The sequence below is a fragment of the Arachis ipaensis genome, chromosome B6 (genome assembly GCF_059453495.1).
Source record: "Arachis ipaensis isolate K30076 ecotype BB chromosome B6, ASM5945349v1, whole genome shotgun sequence".
Classification (NCBI taxonomy): domain Eukaryota; kingdom Viridiplantae; phylum Streptophyta; class Magnoliopsida; order Fabales; family Fabaceae; genus Arachis; species Arachis ipaensis.
Window position 1 is genome coordinate 105,908,515 of NC_142441.1, and position 22,307 is coordinate 105,930,821.

At 37.7% G+C, this 22,307-nt stretch overlaps 1 non-coding gene and 1 pseudogene across 1 annotated transcript; both read right to left on the reverse strand.

Annotated features, from left to right (window-relative positions):
- Positions 1–243: 243 nt before the first annotated feature.
- Positions 244–347, reverse strand: LOC148562171 (small nucleolar RNA R71). The gene has a single exon (XR_015886776.1). It is a non-coding gene; the product is annotated as a small nucleolar RNA R71 (small nucleolar RNA).
- Positions 348–13,084: 12,737 nt separating this feature from the next.
- Positions 13,085–14,731, reverse strand: LOC148562172 (uncharacterized; annotated as a pseudogene).
- Positions 14,732–22,307: the final 7,576 nt, after the last annotated feature.

Below are 22,307 nucleotides of genomic sequence, written 5' to 3' on the forward strand. Positions count from 1 at the left end.
TGCAAGTTTCATGGACTTCCATTGGAAGATCCTCATCAGTTCTTAGCTGAATTCTTGCAAATCTGTGATACTGTTAAGACCAATGGGGTTGACCCTGAGGTCTACAGACTTATGCTTTTCCCCTTTGCTATAAGAGACAGAGCTAGGACATGGTTGGACTCACAACCTAAAGAAAGCCTGAACTCTTGGGAAAAGCTGGTCAATGCCTTCTTGGCAAAGTTCTTCCCACCTCAAAAATTGAGTAAGCTTAGAGTGGAAGTCTAGACCTTCAGACAGAAGGAAGGTGAATCCCTCTATGAAGCTTGGGAAAGATACAAGCAATTGATCAGAAGGTGTCCTTCTGGCATGCTTTCAGAATGGAGCATCATATGCATATTCTATGATGGTTTGTCTGAGCTGTCCAAGATGTCATTGGACAACTCTGCTGGTGGATCTCTTTATCTGAAGAAGACGCCTGAAGAAGTCCAGGAACTCATTGAAATAGTTGTAAATAACCAATTCATGTACACTTCTGAAAGAAATCCTGTAAACAATGGGACAACTCATAAGAAAGGAGTTCTTAAGATTGATACTTTGAATGCCATATTGGCTCAAAATAAAATATTGACTCAGCAAGTCAATATGATTTCTCAGAGTTTGACTGGAATGCAAGCTGCATCCAGCAGTAATAAAGAAACTTCCTCTGAAGAAGAAGCTTATGATCCTGAGAATCCTGGAATGGAAGAAGTGAATTACATGGGAGAATCCTATGGAAAAACTTATAATCCTTCATGGAGGAATCATCCTAATCTCTCATGGAAGGATCAACAGAAGCCTAATCAAGGCTTCAATAATAATAATGGTGAAAGAAACAGGTTTGGCAATAGCAAACCTTTTCCATCATCTTCTCAGCAAAAAATAGAGAATTCTAAGCAGAGCTTCTCTGACTTAGCAACTATAGTCTCTGATCTATCTAATATTACTCTCAGTTTTATGAATGAAACAAGATATTCCATTAGAAATTTGGAGGCACAAGTGGGTCAACTGAGTAAGAGAATTACTGAAACTCCTTCTAGCACTCTCCCAAGCAATACAGAAGAAAATCCCAAGAGAGAGTGCAAGGCCATAACCATGACTAACATGGCCGAACCTGGAGAGGAAGAAAAGGCAGTGATCTCCAGTGAGGAAGACCTCAATGGACGTCCACTGGCCTTCAAGGAGTTCCCTAATGAGGAATCAAAGGAATCTGAGGCTCATACAGAGACTATAGAGATTCTATTGAACCTACTTCTGCCATTCATGAGCTCTGATGAATATTCTTCCTCTGAAGAGGATGAAGATATTACTGAAGAGCAAGTTGCTAAGTACCTTGGAGCAATCATGAAGCTGAATGCCAAGTTATTTGGTAATGAGACTTGGGAGGATGAAACCCCCTTGCTTACCAATGAACTGAATGACTTGATTAGGCAGACATTACCTCAGAAGAAACCGGATCCTGGAAAGTTCTTAATACCTTGTACCATAGGCACCATGACCTTTGAGAAAGATCTGTGTGACCTAGGGTCAAGTATAAACCTCATGCCCCTCTCTGTAATGGAGAAACTAGGGATCTTTGAGGTGCAAGCTGCAAGAATCTCGCTAGAGATGGCAGAAAATTCAAGGAAACAGGCTTATGGACTTGTAGAGGATGTCTTGGTAAAAGTTGAAGGCCTTTACATCCCTGCTGACTTCATAATCCTGGACACTGGAAAGAGTAAGGATGAATCTATCATCCTTGGCAGACCCTTCCTAGCCACAGCAAAAGCTGTGATTGATGTTGACAGAGGAGAGTTGGTCCTTCAAGTGAATGAGGACTACCTTGTGTTTAAAGCTAAAGAATCTCCTTCTGTACACATGGAGAAGAAGCATGACAAGCTTCTCTCAATGCAGAGTCAAATAGAGCCCCCACATTCAAACTCTAAGTTTGGTGTTGGGAGGCCATCATGATGCTCTGAGTACCTGTGAGGCTCCATGAGAGCCCACTGTCAAGCTATTGACATTAAAGAAGCGCTTATTGGGAGGCAACCCAATTTTTACTTATCTATGTTAAATTTCTATTATTATTTTATGTTTTTCTTAGGTTGATGATCATGTGGAGTCACAAAAACAACTGCAAAAATCAAAGCAAAATAAAAAATAGCATTAAAAATAGTACACCCTGGAGGAGGAGCTTACTGGCATTTAAACGCCAGTAAGGGTAGCAGAATGGGCGTTAAACGCCCAATCTGGCACCATTCTGGGCGTTTAATGCCAGAAAAGGGCACCAGACTGGCGTTTAACGCCAGAAAAGGGCATCAAGCTGGCGTTTAACGCCAGAAAGGGAAGAAAAGCTGGTGTTAAACGCCAGAAATGGGCAGCAACCTGGCGTTAAACGCCAAAAATGGGTAGTAACCTGGCGTTTAACGCCAGGATTGGCACTCAAAGGGGCGTTTACACGCCAAAATGGTGCAGGGATGAGAAATCCTTGACACCTCAGGATCTGTAGACCCCACAGGATCCCCACCTACCCCAACTCTCTCTCTCTCTTCTTCACAACTTCCCATAACACCCTCCTCCAAATACCCCTCACTAATCACCTCCATTTTTCTTCCCCATAATACCCACCTTACAATTCAAATTCAAATCCTTTCCCTCCCAAACCCAACCCCTAATACACGAACCCTACCCCTCTCTCCACTCCTATATAAACCCCTCATCCCTCCTTCATTATCACACATCATAAACACTTCTTCCCCTATTGGCCAAACCACTCACACCTCTCCATCTCCTCCATTTTCTTCTTCTTCTACTCCCTTCTTTATTTTTTTTCTCGAGGACGAGCAAACCTTCTAAGTTTGGTGTGGTAAAAGCGTTGCTTTTTTATTTTTCCATAACCATTTATGGCACCTAAGGCCGGAGAAACCTCTAGAAAGAGGAAAGGGAAGGCAAAAGCTTCCACCTCCGAGTCATGGGAGATGGAGAGATTCATCTCAAAGGTCCATCAAGACCACTTCTATGAAGTTGTGGCCAAGAAGAAGGTGATTCCTGAGGTCCCTTTCATACTCAAAAGGAATGAGTACCTGGAGATCCGACATGAGATTTGAAAAAGAGGTTGGAAAGTTCTCACCAACCCCATTCAACAAGTCGGAATCTTAATGGTTCAAGAGTTCTATGCTAATGCATGGGTCACCAAAAACCATGATCAAAGTGTGATCCCGAACCCAAAGAATTGGCTTACAATGGTTCGGGGGAAATACTTAGATTTTAGTCCAGAAAATGTAAGGTTGGCATTCAACTTGCCAATAATGCAAGGAGATGCACGCCCCTACACTAGAAGGGTCAACTTTGATCAAAGGTTGGACCAAGTCCTCATGGACATATGTGTGGAAGGAGCTCAGTGGAAAAGAGACTCAAGAGGCAAGCCGGTTCAACTAAGAAGGCTTGATCTCAAACCTGTGGCTAGAGGATGGTTGGAATTCATCCAACACTCCATCATTCCTACTAGCAACCGGTCTGAAGTTACTGTAGACCGGGCTATCATGATCCATAGTATCATGAATGGAGAGGAAGTAGAAGTTCATGAGATCATATCCCTAAAATTCTATAAGGTGGCGGACAAGTCTTCTACTTTGGCAAGGTTAGCCTTCCCTCATCTCATTTGTCACCTATGCAATTCAGCTAGAATTGTCATAGAGGGAGACATCCTCATTGAAGAGGACAAGCCCATCACTAAAAAGAGGATGGAGCAAATAAGAGAGCCCACCTATGGACCTCAACAAGAGCATGAGGAAGTCCCTCATCAAGAAATCTCTGAGATGCCTCAAGGGATGCATTTTTCCCCACACAACTATTGGGAGCAAATCAACACCTCCTTAGGAGATTTGAGTTCCAATATGGAGCAACTAAAAATGGAGCACCAAGAGCATTCCATTATTCTCCATGAAATTAGAGAGGATCAAATAGCCATGAGGGAAGAGCAACAAAGGCAAGGAAGGGACATTGAGGAGCTCAAGCACTCCATAAGATCTTCAAGAGGAAGAACTAGCCACCATCACTAAGGTGGACCCGTTCTTTAATTTTCTTGCTCTTTATTTTCTGTTTTTCATCTACTATGCTTTATGTTTTATTTATGTTTGTGTCTTTATTACATAATCATTAGTGTCTAGTGTCTATGCTTCAAAGTTATGAATGTCCTATGAATCCTTCACCTCTCTTAAATGAAAAAAATATTTTCAGAAAAAGGAAAAGAAGTACATGAATTTCGAATTTTAAAATAGTCTAATTATTTTGATGTGGTGGCAATACTTTTTGTTTTTCTGAATGAATGCTTGAACAATGCATATTTTTGATATTGTTGTTTATGAATGTTAAAATTATTGGCTCTTGAGAGAATAATGAAAAAGGAGAAATGTTATTGATAATCTGAAAAATCATATAATTGATTCTTGAAGCAAGAAAAAGCAGTGAAAAGCTTGCAGAAGAAAAATGGCGAAAAAAAAAAAGAAAGCAAACAGAAAAAGCCAATAGCCCTTTAAACCAAAAGACAAGGGTAAAAGAGGATCCAAGGCTTTGAGCATCAATGGATAGGAGGGCCCACAGGAATAAAATCCTGGCCTAAGCGGCTAAACCAAGCTGTCCCTAACCATGTGTTTGTGGCGTGAAGGTGTCAAGTGAAAAGCTTGAGACTGAGCGGTTAAAGTTGTGGTCCAAAGCAAAAAGAGTGTGCTTAAGAGCTCTGGACACCTCTAATTGGGGACTCTAGCAAAGCTGAGTTACAATCTGAAAAAGTTCACCCAGTTATGTGTCTGTGGCATTTATGTATCCGGTGGTAATACTGGAAAACAAAATGCTTAGGGTCACGGCTAAGACTCATAAAGTAACTGTGTTCAAGAATTAATATACTGAACTAGGAGAATCAATAAAACTATCTGAATTTTGAGTTCCTATAGATGCCAATCATTCTGAGCTTCAAAGGATAAAATGAGATGCCAAAACTACTCAGAAACAAAAAGCTAATAGCCCCGCTCATCTAATTAAGACTAATCTTCATAGATGTTTTCGGAATTTATTGTATATTCATCTCTTTACTATAAAATGGTTAGTGGATTAATTGACATTCATCTTAACTATATTCATCATAACTGTGGATAAGGAAAGAAAAAAAAAAGGAGAAAAGAGATAAAATCGTTAGTGGATTTTCTTTATTATAAAATCCAATAAACATGACATTACAAAGTAACAGAATAATGGACATTCATCTTAACTATGAATAAAGAAAGAAAAAGAAAAGAAAAAAAAAGATAAAATGGTTAGTAGATTCTCTTTATTAAAAATTTCATTAGATATAAAGTGGTTAGTAGATTCTCTTAACCACCGGGAAGACTTTGGGAGGAACTAAGTGAGAGAACATAAAATGAGAAGCTACCACATCCAACTCAAAATCTTAAAGTATCAAGTTAATGCACTCTTCACACTTACAATATTAATAATCTCATCCTCAAGTGTGAGCTTTTACATTAAGATTAACTCCTGAAACTTTCAATGCTTCACCTTGAATATTCCTTAAACCATCAGATCGATTAACCATCGGCTCTGATACCACTGGTAGACTACCGTGAGGGGCTTTTAACCACCGGAGAGACTTCAGAGAGGAACCAAGTGAGAGAACATAAAATGAGATGACACCACATCTAACTCAAAAAGTTAAGGTGTTAAGACCAGACCGATTAGCCATCAGCTCTGATACTACTTGCTGGGTCGCCCTAGAGAGCTTTCGACTATCGGAGGAACTTCGAGAGGAACCAAGTGAGAGAACATAAAATGAGAGTATCAATGCAATAAGTAAGAGTTACTTGTAGCGTGTCATTTCCATAAAAAAGGTAGTGATTTAAATGCACTCTAGTTATTTTTGTGGATATTGATATTAACATATAGTATCATAGTAATACATGGTTTTTCATGACCACACACTAGTAAATATAGATGAACAAAAAACCTTCCCTTCTTGCAGGAACCAAAGTGCAGGATGGTTAGGAAAAAATGATAATTACAACAGTTGGCATGGGGATTGAATGGGGGAAGTTGATGAAAACTTTAAGAGAGGGAGGTGAGGAGGAGACTCCATTGAAAAAAATACTGAACAAACTAAATGATTGCACTGAAGGAATATTTAAGAAAATTGTACACATCATTTTCATTACTTGATCGTTTCTTCATTTGCAATTTTCATTGCCTTAATGACCATAACCATAACCATTAATGCTTCACACTTTGCCTTTAATAGGAAGGTTTGTATGTTGCTGATGCATGTGAATTTCTTTAATTTTGGCAGTAAGGACTGGTTTAGTTGCACTGATTGCATTCATGCCAACCAACCCATATGGTGCATTGGGCTTATTAAACTACAACTGTATGTGAGTTTTCACTTTTCACCTATAATAATATAATAATACAATAAATATAAACTAATTAATAAAGTATTAAAATTTAAAAATGATAATTATTTTTATAAAAACAAAATAAAAGTACTTATAATAAAGAAAAAATAATTAAAATTTATATAATTATTTAATTATACCGGGTTAATTGGTTCGATCAGTGACCCACCGCTTAAACCAGTAATCTAGTGACCCAGTAACCTGACCGTTCGATCACCGGTTTGATTCTGACAACTATGCTTCTCATTCATAACAGGAATAAAGTTTGGCCTTCTAACTAACCAAGATATAATTAAATATATTCTTGATCTTATCTACATTAGCTTTCAATTGTTTACCTTATAAATGAGACATGCATAATCTACACTTATTTATCATGTGTTGGATATTAATCAATTTCACCTTTACAGGAGAATGTCTCTATTTTGGAAATATAAGAGCATCGATAGATTAATTGTTTTGATTTGGGACTTCCAAACCTAACTCATGAGTGCACCACTTGTGGATCTAAAGCCATTCGTTCAGTTGAGGATGTATATCCGTACATTTTATACTCTAAAGCTATGAAGCACAGACACTCCACTGAGTTGCCGTGTCTGCGTGTCGGACACATTTTAGACACGACACTCACCGACACTCGTCCGACACGCGTGTCTACTGTGTCCAACCGTGTCTTAATAAAAAATAGAAAATTTTTCTCCGAACACGCTTGGGCACAACTAAATACCATCACGTGTCAGTGTGTCCAATCTTATTCTTAACATGGATTATTAAAATAAATTTAGAAATAGTATATATTATTATCTAAAAAATACTTTATATGTTATGTGTATGTGTGTCTTCGTGTCGTATAAGATTTTAAAATTCACGTGTCGGTGTGTCCCGTGTCGTGTCGTGTATCGTGTCCGTACATCATAGCTCTAAAGTCATTCATTTATCTGAAGGTAAGAATGTGTTTCAGGACAATTTATTTAGAGATTATCATTTGTAAATATACTAGAAAAAACCTTGAAGGATTAAGATTTAATTTTAGGCCATTATGGAATAATTAAATTTAACATTACCATACCCCATCCTTATTTCCTATCGGAGATGGCACAAATTTTGAACAAAATATGCCCTGCTTGTAAATCTATTCTAGAAGAATTACTGAGTATGGTCAGCTATGTTTGACTTCTATTAAATATTACTATCGTTAATTTTATAGATATTCTAAGAAATTATACCATAAGCCATATGTATATGTTTCTTTATTGTTGTTTGGGTTGGTCTGAATGGGTTGAATTTGTATTTTTTTCCATTGTTATCTCCTTCTATTGATAGTTCAAGTGTCTTCTTACAGGATGCTCTGTTATTCTTTGGAACCAAACGGTCTAATGGTTGTAAATATTGTTCTGTATGTTAATGTGGTTTCATCCTCTCTAAGAATCAATTTTGGTTTTGGTTTTCTTTTATATTGTTCTTTTGTTTTGTATTATTTATAGATTTTTGTGCATCAAGCAGGAAAATAATTATCCAAGAATAAAATTAAGAGTTTCGTCCAACAATCTTTTCTAAAAAAATGCATTATTGTTGAAATAAACGTAAAAAAACATAGAGTACCTAGAGATTTTTGAAATGCTATCCCTTTTGATTCTCAACAAAAAAAAAGTCGCACAAAACCAAACAGAAGGGTTTTATTCCCTTATCAGGTAGCATTTCCCACTTTCACATATGTTATTCAATTTTCAGGGGCTGTTTTTCATTTTTAAAAGGTTAACTATTTATTATTGTCTCTAATGAAAATGCTTCTTCCAAGCTTAAACTTGTGTCTTATAAATTTTAGCACATTATTTGGTATATACAAGTAAGATAGGTCCAAAGGATATTAATGCAACAATTATATATGATACATGCAATTATATATCTAATTTCAAGATGGGCTTGATTGCAAAAAGGTACATGCATCAGCTCTAATATTGGGGTTCGGATTTTATTTACTTGATAATGAAAATGATATTTGGCAATTCCCTTTTGATTTCAGGTTCTTTGTTTGCTGAAAGATGTTGATCGAGATTTTGTTCCACAAATGGAGTTACTTGGTCTTAATTGCTTCCCGGCGATTGACGAATGGATTTTTGATGGTATAGAATTTCACAAATGAATTCTCGTTGCAAGTATAGTTTCTAAACCAATCACTAATCCTTTCATACAAAAAGTTGTTTGTCACTAGTACAAACCCCTAAAATTTATAAACCGAAGTATTGGAACCTCGGGTCGTTCTCCCTAGGAATTACAATAAAGTGTCTTGTTATTGGTTATGAGTTATTTTGGGGTTTTGGATAAGAAGCATGAAAAGTAAATGGCAATGAAAATAAACTAACAACTATAAAATGCTCTTGGTAAGGTGTGAGAACTAGAAGTCCTATCCTAGTTATCCTTCTCAATTGTGATGAGAATTATTCATTGCTACCACTTAGTTAACCCTTACTAATTAAAGGAAAGTTAAGTGGATGAATTGACTTGAGCCACAAGTCCTAGCCAACTTCCAAGGAAGGACTAGCTTTAGTGCACTCCCAACCAATTAGCAATCTCTCCAATTATCAATCAACAAAGGAATTAGATAACTCAAGTGTCACTAATTACTCTACCTAGGCCAAGAGGAACAAAATCTACACTAAAACTAAAAGAGACATTTCAACAAACACATAAAGTGCAAGAGGAGTAAACATTATTAAATGCAAGAATTAAAGGAATCTACAACTACAAAAACAAGAGATCAACAATAGAAAAGCAAAGAAGACACATTTATTATGAATTACCTCTTATTGAATTGGAAGAATGTAGAAGGAACAATACTAGATCTACAACAAAGTATAAGAACAACATAAAGGAAATTACAACAAAGGAATAGAAGAAGATTGAATGTAGCAACAAAGAATTGAAAGGTAGAAGGAGATGAAAGCATGAATTAAAATCTAGATCTAAGGTTATTGAACTAAACCTAATCCTAATTCTAGAGAGAAGTGAGAGCTTCTCTCTCTAGAAACTAATTCTCACTACTAAACTAAGCTATGACTAAACTAATGGTAACTAACTTCTAAAGTATGAAAAGTATCCTCATTCCCCCTTCAATCCTTGGCTTAAATAGCATCAGAAATGAGTTGGATTAGGCCCACAAGGCTTTAGAATTCGCTGGCCACGTTTTGTTTTAAGTGAACCAGGTGGCAGCAACGGCGCGTGCGCGTACTATGCGCGTACGCGTCACCATGCGTGGTTCAACCATAGCAAATCTTATATCGTTTCGAAGACCCGGATGTTAGCTTTCCAACCCAACTGGAACCGCATCATTTGGACCTTTGTAGCTCAAGTTATGGTCGTTTAAGTGCAAAGAGGTCGGCTTGACAGCTTTCCGGTTCTTTCATTTCTTCATGAGTTCTCCAACTTTTCATGCTTTCTTTCTTCATTTCCTTGATCCAATCTTTGCCTCCTAAACCTTAAATCACTTAACAAACATATCAAGGTATCTAATAGAATCAAGGTGAATTAAATTTAGCTATTTTGAGTCCTAAAAAGCATGTTTTCACATTCAAGCACAATTAAAGGAGAATATACAAAACCATGCTATTTCTTGAATAAATATGGGTAAAAGGTGATAAAATCCCCAAAAATCAATACAAGATAAACCCTACAAATGGGGTTTGTCAACCTCCCCACACTTAAACCAAGCATGTCCTCATGCTTAAGCCAAGAATGAAGTAAGGGTATGGCATTTATTCAATGGAAACTAACTAAATGCAATCTACCTATATGCAACTATCTAAATGAATGCAAGTGCTTGGTCAAAATAAATCAATTTCCAAGAAACATATATGCACAAGGGCTAAGGACTAGCAAGTCTAATCCACAATTGAATTGAGTTATTAAATATTTTTACAAACTTGCATGAAGAATGATGATCATAGGTGAAAACATGTAATTGAGCATCAAACCCTCACCGGATGTGTTTGCACTCTATTCGCTCAAGTGTTTAGGGTTGATTCACTCAATTCTCCTCTATTTCATGCTTTCCAAGATTTGTTTTTCTTCTAACAATCAACATTTATTTCATGCATGCATACAAGTATCATGAGGTCTTTTCATTGGTTGTAATGGGACTAGGGTCAAGGTAGGATGCATATTTGGTCAAGTGAGCTTGAAATTTGAATCTTTGATAAGCTTAAACTTCCCACCTAACCTATGACATCCTATACAATTAAGTTCTAATCTAGCTACCCATTCTTCACTTTTTCACATACTCATGCATTTTCTTTTTCATTTCACAACACTTATGCATTGATTTTATTGGACCTTGCCTTGGGGCATTTTGTCCCCTTTTTATTATTTTTTCCTTCTTTTTTTTTTCTATTTTTTTTTCTTTTCCATATTGTTTTTCTTTTTCTTTTCTTTTTTTTCTTTTGTTTTTCTCATTTTTTTTCTTTCTATATATAAGAGCATCAATGCATAAGATTTTACATTTGATCAATACATGAGTATGTACCCAATTCTCAATATTTTTAATAACAATACAAAACTACCCTTTTACTTACCCAATGTCCCAAGGTTCCCACACTTGAATGATACTCACACACACTAGTCTAAGCTAATCAAAGATCCAAATAAGGACTTTTATTGTTTTCCGCTTTAAGGCTTGTAATGTGCTAAATTAAGAACAAAGTGGGTTAATCGTAGGCTCAAATTTGGATAACAAAGGAAGATTGAAGGTAAGGCCATTTGGGTGAGTGAGCTAATGAAATGATGGCCTCAATCATATAAATGCATGAATACACCAAATAATGGACATAAAGAATCAAACAAATCAAAGATCACAATCATAGGAAGAGAATAATGCACACAAGAAGGAAAAATAAGTGGTTATAAGATGTAACCACATCATTAGGCTCAAGTCTCACAAGATTGTGTTCTTAGCTCAAAACATGATCCATAATATATATAATTCAAGCAAGTTCTATGAAAAGTTTTCACTCAAATCAATTGACATGCCCTATAGATAGAAATCTTGAAAAATTCTCATTATCTTAACTAAGCTTATTGTGTATGCATATGCAGAAATAAGAAAATGCAAGTAAAAATCCTAAAATCCTAGAATGAAATGCAAAAGTATTGGAGTTAGAAATTTGTCACCCAAGATTGCCGATCGGTCAGACGACCTCCCCACACTTAAAAGTTTGCACCGTCCTCGGTGCACTCAAAGATGAGCAAGGGGGTACGGCGACTCTCCGGATTGCTATGTGTTCTTTCTTCCGCTTCCATGGTTGCTTGTGGTGCATTCGTTATGAAAAACAAAAATATAACACTATAAGATGAGAAGATATAAAAGCAAGGAAGTATACATTGTTGGAATGAGGTAAATCACTAGAATGAGGTGAGTGAATTAGTGTGACATTAAGAAATATTAGGTGTGTGAATTCTAAATTGCGCGGTTTAGAATACACATTAGCATAAAAGCTATGTCACAAAAGAAACATGCACTTCACTTATCCTAGTGTGCTTGAGATGCTTTAAGTAAGCTTGTAAGGTAAGACAAGCATTAGAGAAGCATGAAAGCATTCAAGTCAAACATATGGATGGATATAATCATGAACACAATGCATTAAGGTAAATGCACAACATCATCCATCAAGAGGTTGCCTAATCGAGGGAAAAGGATCCAAATCACATGGTGGCTAGCTACAACATGCAATTCAAAAGAGTTATAAGCTCGAAGACAATTCTCATCACTTGGTATTTTTTTCAAAAGGTAAGCATGAAGAACTCAAAACCAAGTAACAAAATATAACCTCAATCATAGAATCCAACAAAGATTATCTAAAAATATTCATGCTAAAATAGCATTTAGGCAATAAGGGATATAGCAATGTATAGTAAACAAAGTCAATACTCCAACACTTATGATGAAAAGAGAGAAAATAAAATGAAAACTAAACTAAAACTAACTAATCAACTAACTAACTAACTAATTTGTTAACTAAAATAAATGGTTGTCAATGGTGTTTGGAAGTGTTGGATGAGGGGTAGGAGGAGGGAAGAAGAAAGGAAAAAGGGAGAAATGGAAGGAGGAGAAGAAAAGAAATGGATGGAAGAAAGGGCATCCACGCGCACGCACGCATGGCGCGCGCGCGTCGTTGGCTTATTTCGAGAGTGGCGCGTACGCGTCATGTGCGCGTACGCGCGAGTTGGTTTGTGCGAAAGGCACAACGTTGGCGCGGCGCAGGCACAACTCTCTGGAAAATGTATGGAGGTTGGAACTTCTCAATCCACGCGTACGCACGCATGGCGCGCGCGCGTGGATGGTCGGAAATGCTGTAAGTGCGCGTACGCGCCATGTACGCGTACGCGTGGATGGTGCTCTGTTTTTCAAAATTTTTTTTCTATGTTTTTGCACCAATCCAAGCATTCCAAACCTCCAAACAACTACCAAAACACCATAAAACCTTATTTAGCATACTTAAACTACCAAACATACTCAACTAACTAAACAAAACATGAAATTAAGCTAATTCTACCAATATATACAAAAGAGAAAATGAAAGGATTTTACCATGGTGGGTTGTCTCCCACCTAGCACTTTTGTTTATTGTCCTTAAGTTGGACTTATGGGGAGCTCCTCATCAAGGTGGCTTGTGCTTGTACTCATCTTGGAACTTCCACCAATGCTTGGACTTCCAATAAGCTCCATCATTCAAGATTAATATCTCCAAGCTTTGATGGAGTTCTTCACAAACCATGGGCTCCCAATGTTGATCCTCATGTGTTCCCGGATCCCATATTTTGTCTTCACACCCATCTCCAAGTTGATTATCATTAATCCATGTGGGTGGTGAGCAAGGTGAATTCTCAACAAAGTGACTAAACATCCTTCTAGACCCATGTACTCTAGTTATACACCAACCTTTGCTATCAAGCTTTGGACATGTGACCATAATGAACCTAGAATGATGCTTCCAACCACTAACCATCTCCTTTTTACTCTTAAAGCCACTAATTTTTCTAAGTTGACCATCCGTCTCAAGCAAACCATATTCAAGGGGAATAACAAAGCTTAAGTATAAGGAATTTACCCACTTGAATGAGAGAATGGATGGTGGTGGCTTGGGGAGAGGTATCTCCAATGTGCTTGCAAGCTCTACTCCCTTGTTTGCTTCCTTGTCAATCTCCACCTCTTCATAAACTTTTTTATTTTCAATCCTTTGTTCATCAACTTCCTCTAACTCTTCAACATCACTCAAGTCATAAATGGGAGGTTGAGAGAAATCTACCTCCACATCACTTTTAAATTCATTGGGAGAAGGTTCTTCAAATTCAAAGGATTCTTCACCAAGAAGATTGGGTGCATGATCTTCATCACCAAGGGAACTCAATTCTTGCTTCATTCTCTCCAAGTCTTCATATAGAATATGCCTCGGAGGTTGTGCACATTCCTCCTCAACATCAAATTTACTCTTCTTGGAGGGATTTTCTTTGATTTTAGCTTCCCATGGAAGTTCCGCATCTCCTAAGTCTTCAACCACTTCTTCCTCTTCTTCAATGGTCATAGGTTCCTCCAATTGTTCTAACACAAAGTAGCCTTCCTCCTTTTCCACCGGAGTTTCCAATCTCTCCTTCATGCTATGCTCTTCTTGAGCCATGGGAGTTCCTTGAGTGTCCAAAAATTGGGATGCTAACCGGTTTACCACCGCATCCAAGGCAGTCATGAATTGTTGCACATCCCTTGTCATCTCCTCATGTCCTTGAAGAAGAACACCAAGGGTTCCATCCATTAGAGGTTGGAGTGGATAAGAAGGTTCATTGTCTTGGAGAAAGGGTTCAATATAGGAAGGTGGTTCTTCTTGGTGAGGTGGTGGTGTGTATTGAAGTGGTTCTTGGGAATAGTAATCTTGGAATTGTGGTTCCATGTATGGCTCATATGGTTCAAAAGGAGGTTGGTATGGTGGGTAAGGATCATGGTCATATGGAGGTGTTTGTTGAAAATAGGCTTGTGAGTGTGGTTGAGGGTCATGTTGAGGATATGACTCATAGGCATATAGTGGTGGTTCTTGGAAATCACAAGGAGATCCACCATAGCCATTTGATTGATATGCATCAAAGAATGGCTCTTTCTCATAGTGCATTGGTGGGGGTTATTGCCATGATGATTGATCATAAGCATATGGCTCTTCCCACCTTTGATTGTCCCATCCTTGATACACATCTCCATTATAGTCCTCATCACCTACAACATAGTTGTAATCACACTCATAGCCAAAATGAGAATTCATAATGGAAAGAGAAAACAAAAATCAAAAGATAATGGAAAATAAGAGAAATAAAATTCTACAACTAGCAAATAAAGCAAAAAGCAAGATATTCACACTATTCACATATGTACAATAACCAATAACATAACACCATTGCAATTCCCCGGCAACGGCGCCATTTTGACGAATGGATTTTTGATGGTATAGAATTTCACAAATGAATTCTCGTTGCAAGTATAGTTTCTAAACCAATCACTAATCCTTTCATACAAAAAGTTGTTTGTCACTAGTACAAACCCCTAAAATTTATAAACCGAAGTATTGGAACCTCGGGTCGTTCTCCCTAGGAATTACAATAAAGTGTCTTGTTATTGGTTATGAGTTATTTTGGGGTTTTGGATAAGAAGCATGAAAAGTAAATGGCAATGAAAATAAACTAACAACTATAAAAGGCTCTTGGTAAGGTGTAAGAACTAGAAGTCCTATCCTAGTTATCCTTCTCAATTGTGATGAGAATTATTCATTGCTACCACTTAGTTAACCCTTACTAATTAAAGGAAAGTTAAGTGGATGAATTGACTTGAGCCACAAGTCCTAGCCAACTTCCAAGGAAGGACTAGCTTTAGTGCACTCCCAACCAATTAGCAATCTTTCCAATTATCAATCAACAAAGGAATTAGATAACTCAAGTGTCACTAATTACTCTACCTAGGCCAAGAGGAACAAAATCTACACTAAAACTAAAAGAGACATTTCAACAAACACATAAAGTGCAAGAGGAGTAAACATTATTAAATGCAAGAATTAAAGGAATCTACAACTACAAAAACAAGAGATCAACAATAGAAAAGCAAAGAAGACACATTTATTATGAATTACCTCTTATTGAATTGGAAGAATGTAGAAGGAACAATACTAGATCTACAACAAAGTATAAGAACAACATAAAGGAAATTACAACAAAGGAATAGAAGAAGATTGAATGTAGCAACAAAGAATTGAAAGGTAGAAGGAGATGAAAGCATGAATTAAAATCTAGATCTAAGGTTATTGAACTAAACCTAATCCTAATTCTAGAGAGAAGTGAGAGCTTCTCTCTCTAGAAACTAATTCTCACTACTAAACTAAGCTATGACTAAACTAATGGTAACTAACTTCTAAAGTATGAAAAGTATCCTCATTCCCCCTTCAATCCTTGGCTTAAATAGCATCAGAAATGAGTTGGATTGGGCCCACAAGGCTTTAGAATTCGCTGGCCACGTTTTGTTTTAAGTGAACCAGGTGGCAGCAACGGTGCGTGCGCGTACTATGCGCGTACGCGTCACCATGCGCGGTTCAACCATAGCAAATCTTATATCGTTTCGAAGACCCGGATGTTAGCTTTCCAACCCAACTGAAACCGCATCATTTGGACCTCTGTAGCTCAAGTTATGGTCGTTTAAGTGCAAAGAGGTCGGCTTGACAGCTTTCCGGTTCTTTCATTTCTTCATGAGTTCTCCAACTTTTCATGCTTTCTTTCTTCATTTCCTTGATCCAATCTTTGCCTCCTAAACCTTAAATCACTTAACAAACATATCAAGGCATCTAATAGAATCAAGGTGAATTAAATTTAGCTATTTTGAGTCCTAAAAAGCATGTTTTCACATTCAAGCACAATTAAAGGAGAATATACAAAACCATGCTATTTCTTGAATAAATATGGGTAAAAGGTGATAAAATCCCCAAAAATCAATACAAGATAAACCCTACAAATGGGGTTTGTCAGCGATGCCAAATTGCCATTGCGTGACAGAAGTCATGCATGCATTTGCTAACAGAAACGTGTTGACTTTTGTAAATATATTTCTTTTTCTCCTTCAATGTGTTCTTTAATATGTTTATGAAAGATGTGGTTTTTGAAAAATGTAGTGATAGTTCATTCTGTATGGTAGTAGTTGGGGATCCAGCCTTGAGCCTGGTGGTGCACGAAATTACAATCACACTTTTGTAACTTCGCACAACTAACCAGCAAGGGTCGTCCAAGTAATACCTTACGTGAGTAAGGGTCGATCCCACGGAGATTGTCGACTTGAAGCAAGCTATGGTTATCTTGTAACTCTTAGTCAGGATATCAACAATTCTCAGATTTGATTGTAAAAAGTAAAAGAACATGAAATAAATACTTGTTATGCAGTAATGGAGAACAAGTTGAGGTTTTGGAGATGCTTTATCTTCTGAATCTCTGCTTTCCTACTGTCTTCTTCTTCACACACACAAGGCTCCTTCCATGGCAAGCAATATGTTGGTAGATCACCGTTGTCAATGGCTACCATCCGTCCTCTCAGTGAAAATGTTCCAAATGCGCTGTCACCGCACGGCTAATCATCTGTCGGTTCTCACTCATGCTGGAATAGGATCCATTGATCCTTTTGCGTCTGTCACTACGCCCAGCACTCGTGAGTTTGAAGCTCGTCACAGTCATCCCTTTCCAGATCCTACTCGGAATACCACAGACAAGGTTTAGACTTTCCGGATCTCAGGAATGGCCGCCAATAATTCTAGCCTATACCACGAAGGTTCCAATCTTAGATTAGAAACCCAAGAGATACACATTCAAGCTTGATTGCATGTAGAACGGAGGTGGTTTTCAGGCACACGTTCATAGGTGAGAATGATGATGAGTGTCACGGATCATCACATTCATCAGGTTGAAGTGCGAATGAATATCTTAGAATAGAAGCAAGCGTGATTGAATGGAAAACAGTAGTAAATGCATTAATTCATCAAAACACAGCAGAGCTCCTCACCCCCAACCATGGGGTTTAGAGACTCATGCCATAGAGAATACAATATGAAATGTGTAAAAGTGTCATCAGGTACAAAATGAATCACTAAAAGTGGTTTTTATAATCAACTAGTGACCTAGAATTACAGAAAATGAGTAAGCTAGGGTGTTTAGTGTAAAAATCCACTTCTGGGGCCCACTTGGTGTGTGCTTGGGCTGAGCATTGAAGCTTTCTTATGTAGAGACTTTTTTTGGAGTTAAACGCCAGCTTTTGTACCAGTTTGGGCGTTTAACTTCAGCTTTTATGCCAGTTCTGGCGTTTTGACGCCAGAATTTCTATGCTAACTTGGAACGCCGATTTGGGCCATCAAATCTCGAGCAAAGTATGGACTATTATATATTACTGGAAAGCCCAGGATGTCTACTTTCCAACGCAATTAAGAGTGCGCCAATTGGGCTTCTGTAGCTCCAGAAAATCCACTTCGAGTGCAGGGAGGTCAGAATCCAATAGCATCTGTAGTCCTTTTTCAACCTCTGAATTAGATTTTTGCTCAGGTCCCTCAATTTCAGCTAGAAAATACCTAAAATCACAGAAAAACACACAAACTAATAGTAAAGTCCAGAAAAGTGAATTTAAAAAAAAAACTAATAAAAATATGATAAAAACTAACTAAAATCTATGGAAAACATACAAAAAATAATGCCAAAAAGCGTATAAATTATCCGCTCATCACAACACCAAACTTAAATTGTTGCTTGTCCCCAAGCAACTGAAAATTAAATAGGATAAAAAGAAGAGAATATACAATGAATTCCAAAAACATCTATGAAGATCAGTCTTAATTAGATGAGCGGGGCTATTAGCTTTTTGCTTCTGAACAGTTTTGGCATCTCACTTTATCCTTTGAAGTTTAGAATGATTGGTATCTATAGGAACTCAGAATTTAGATAGTGTTATTGATTCTCCTAGTTCAGTGTGTTGATTCTTGAACACAATTACTTTATGAGTCTTGGCCGTGACCCTAAGCACTTTGTTTTCCAGTATTACCACCGGATACATAAATGCCACAGACACATAACTGGGTGAACCTTTTCAGATTGTGACTCAGCTTTGCTAGAGTCCCCAATTAGAGGTGTCTAGAGCTCTTAAGCACACTCTTTTTTTGCTTTGGACCACGACTTTAACCGCTCAGTCTCAAATTTTCACTTGACACCTTCACGCCACAAGCACATGGTTAGGGACAACTTGGTTTAGCCGCTTAGGCCAGGATTTTATTCCTATGGGCCCTCCTATCCACTGATGCTCAAAGTCTTGGATCCTTTTTATTTTACCCTTGCCTTTTGGTTTAAAGGGCTATTGGCTTTTTCTGCTTGCCTTTTTTTTTCTTTTTTTTTCTATTCACTGCTTTTTCTTGCTTCAAGAATCATTTTTATGATTTTTCAGATGATCAATAACATTTCTCCTTTTCCATCATTCTTTCAAGAGCCAACAATTTTAACATTCATGGACAACAAATTAAAAAATATGCACTGTTCAAGTATTCATTCAGAAAAAAAAGTATTGCCACCACATCAAAATAATTAATCTATTTTAATATTTGAAATTCATGTACTTCTTTTTCTTTTGCAATTAAAAACACTTTTTATTTAAGAAAGGTGATAGATTCATAGGACATTCATAGCTTTAAGACATAAACTTTAAATTTTATTAATCATGGAATGACAATAAGACTCAAAAATAAATATAAGAGCAAACCAATAATAATTAAAAACAGAAAAATAAATAACTCTTAAAATAGATTCCTAATAATAGAGGTTATCACAGAGTTAGGACTCAACAACCTTGATTTTGAGCAGTGGATGCTCCTTCAATCTGTGGGGTGTTTGGTCCTTCAAGGGAGAGCTTCTGACGCTTCAGCTCCTGTAGCTCACGCCCTTGCTTCTCCTGTTCCTTCAGCAGCTTGCAGAGCATGCAGTTTTGATTCTGCTGTTCTTCCTTAAGTTGTTCTATAGCTTCTTGCAGCTTGGTAACAGATGCTTCTAGGCGGGTCCAGTAGTCAATTTCAGGGATTTCTGGGAGGAACTCCTGCGCCCTCCTTTTGATGGAGTTGTCTTGCACTTGTCCTTCCATTGACTTCTTGGTGATTGGGTGTTCGATTGGGATGAATTCATCTACTCCTATCCTCACCCCAGCATCTTTACATAGCAGAGAAATCAAGCTTGGGTAAGCTAGTTTGGCTTCAGTGGAGTTATTGTTTGCAATTGTGTAAATCTCACAAGAAATCAGATGATGAATATCCACTTCTTTTCCCAGCATAATACAATGAATCATCACTGCTCTCTTGACAGTGACCTCAGAGCGGTTGCTAGTGGGCAATATAGAACGCCCAATGAAGTTCAACCAGCCTCTTGCGATTGGTTTGAGATCTCCCTTCTTGAGTTGGTTTGGGACACCTTTTGAATTGGTTATCCACTTAGTTCCAGGGAGGCATATGTCCTCTAGAACTTGATCCAACCCCTTATCTACTCTCACCATTCTCCTATTAAAGGATTCTGGATCATCTTGTAGTTGAGGTAGTTTGAGGACCTCTCTTATTTTATCCAGATAGAAGTAAATAAGTCTCCCTCTGACCATAGTTCAGTAGGTGTGAAAGGCAGTTCCAGTTATTCTCTGCTTATCTGTTAGCCACAGATTTGAGTAGAATTCCTGAACCATATTTCTTCCAACCTTTGTTTTAGGATTAGCTAGAATTTCCCATCCTCTGTTTCAAATTTGCTCTTGGATCTCCGAATATTCATCTTCTTTTAGATTAAATTTAACTTCCGGGATTACTGACCTCAGACCCATTATTTTGTGGTAATGGTCTGCATGTTCTTTGGTTAAGAACCTCTCTTGATTCCAAAGACTCTTTGGAGTATTCTCTTTCTTGCCTCTTGAATTGGTTTGTTTTCCCTTAGGTGCCATGATCTTGATGAGTCTTAGCTCAGTGATCACAGAAAAACACACCAAACTTAGAGGTTTGCTTGCCCTCAAGCAAAAGAAAAGAAAGGGGAGAGAGAGGAGAAGAGGCAAATTCGAATGGTGGAGAGGAGGGGATGGCCGAATTTGTATTTATAAGAGGAGGGGAGGGATTTCAAAAATTTTAAAAGAGATATGACATAGAGATATGATTGGTGGAAGAAAATAAAATCATGATATGAAAAGATGAGATTTTTAATTGAGAAAGATGTAAAGAGGTTAAATCTGAAAATTTGGTCATGGATCTAAGAAATAAGAGATGATATGATGAGTTTGAAAAGATTTGGAAAGAAATTGAAAAGATACTTGAGTTTTTTTTTGAAGAAGATTTGGGAAGGATTTGAAAGAAATTTGAAAAGAGATATAGAAAATTGTTGAATTTTTGAAAATTGAGGATGAATGATGCAAGTTTGAAACATGTTTATGCAGAAAATTATGAGTCAACACATGAAAATTTGAAAAATTTTGAAGTGGAAAACAAAATCCTCTCCCCCTGTCTTTCTGGCGTTAAACGCCCAGCCAGGTACCCTGGCTAGCGTTTAACGCCAGAAATCCTTTGTTACTGGGTATTTTTCTGAACGCTCAGGATGCTGCAATTCTGGCATTAAACGCCCAGAATGGTACCCATTCTGGCGTTTAACGCCCAAAATGCTCCTTACTGGCGTTTTCTTGCCAGTAAGCTCTTTTTCTCTGCTTTTTACGCTGAATCCTTCTGTAACTCTGTGAATTCCTTCAATTTTGATGATTAGTCTTTGAAGATAATTTATTTCAAACTTCTGCAAGTATTACTTAAAACAAATAACTTACTAATGGCTGGGTTGCCTCCCAGCAAGCGCTTCTTTATTGTCTTTAGCTGGACCTTGATTGAGCTTTATTCAAGCCTCAGTTTTGAGCATTCTTGCTCAAAATTGCTTTCAAGATAATGTTTGATTCGCTGTCCATTAACAATGAACTTTTTATCAGAGTCAAAATCCTGAAGCTCAACATATCCATATGGAGACACACCTGTAATCACATATGGTCCCCTCCACCGGGATTTTAATTTCCCGGGGAATAGTTTGAGCCTAGAGTTAAACAGCAGAACCTTCTGTCCTGGTTCTAAGACTCTAGATGACAGTTTCTTGTCATGCCACCTTTTTGCTTTCTCCTTATAAATTTTTGCATTTTCAAAAGTATTGAGTCTGAATTCCTCTAGCTCATTCAGCTGGAGCAGTCTTTTCTCTCTAGCTAACTTAGCGTCCAGGTTTAGGAATCTGGTTGCCCAGTAGGCTTTATGTTCCAGTTCCACGGGTAGATGACAGGCCTTGCCATATACCAGCTGGTATGGAGAGGTTCCTATAGGAGTCTTGAATGCTGTTCTGTATGCCCACAGAGCATCATCCAAGTTTTTTGCCCAATCCTTTCTACGGGCAATTACAGTCCGTTCCAGGATTCTCTTTAGTTCTCTGTTAAAGACTTCGGCCTGCCCATTTGTCTGTGGATGATACGGAGTTGCCACTTTGTGGCTAATTCCATATCTGACCATAGCAGAGTAAAGTTGTTTATTGCAGAAATGAGTGCCCCCATCACTAATTAGTACTCTGGGAACACCAAATCTGCTGAAAATATGTTTCTGGAGGAACTTCAGCACAATCTTAGTATCATTAGTGGGTGTGGCAATTACTTCTACCCATTTAGATACGTAGTCTACAGCCACCAGAATGTAAGTGTTTGAGTATGATGGTGGGAAAGGACCCATGAAGTCAATGCCCCATACATCAAATAACTCAATCTCTAAGATCCCTTGTTGAGGCATGGCGTAACCATGAGGTAAG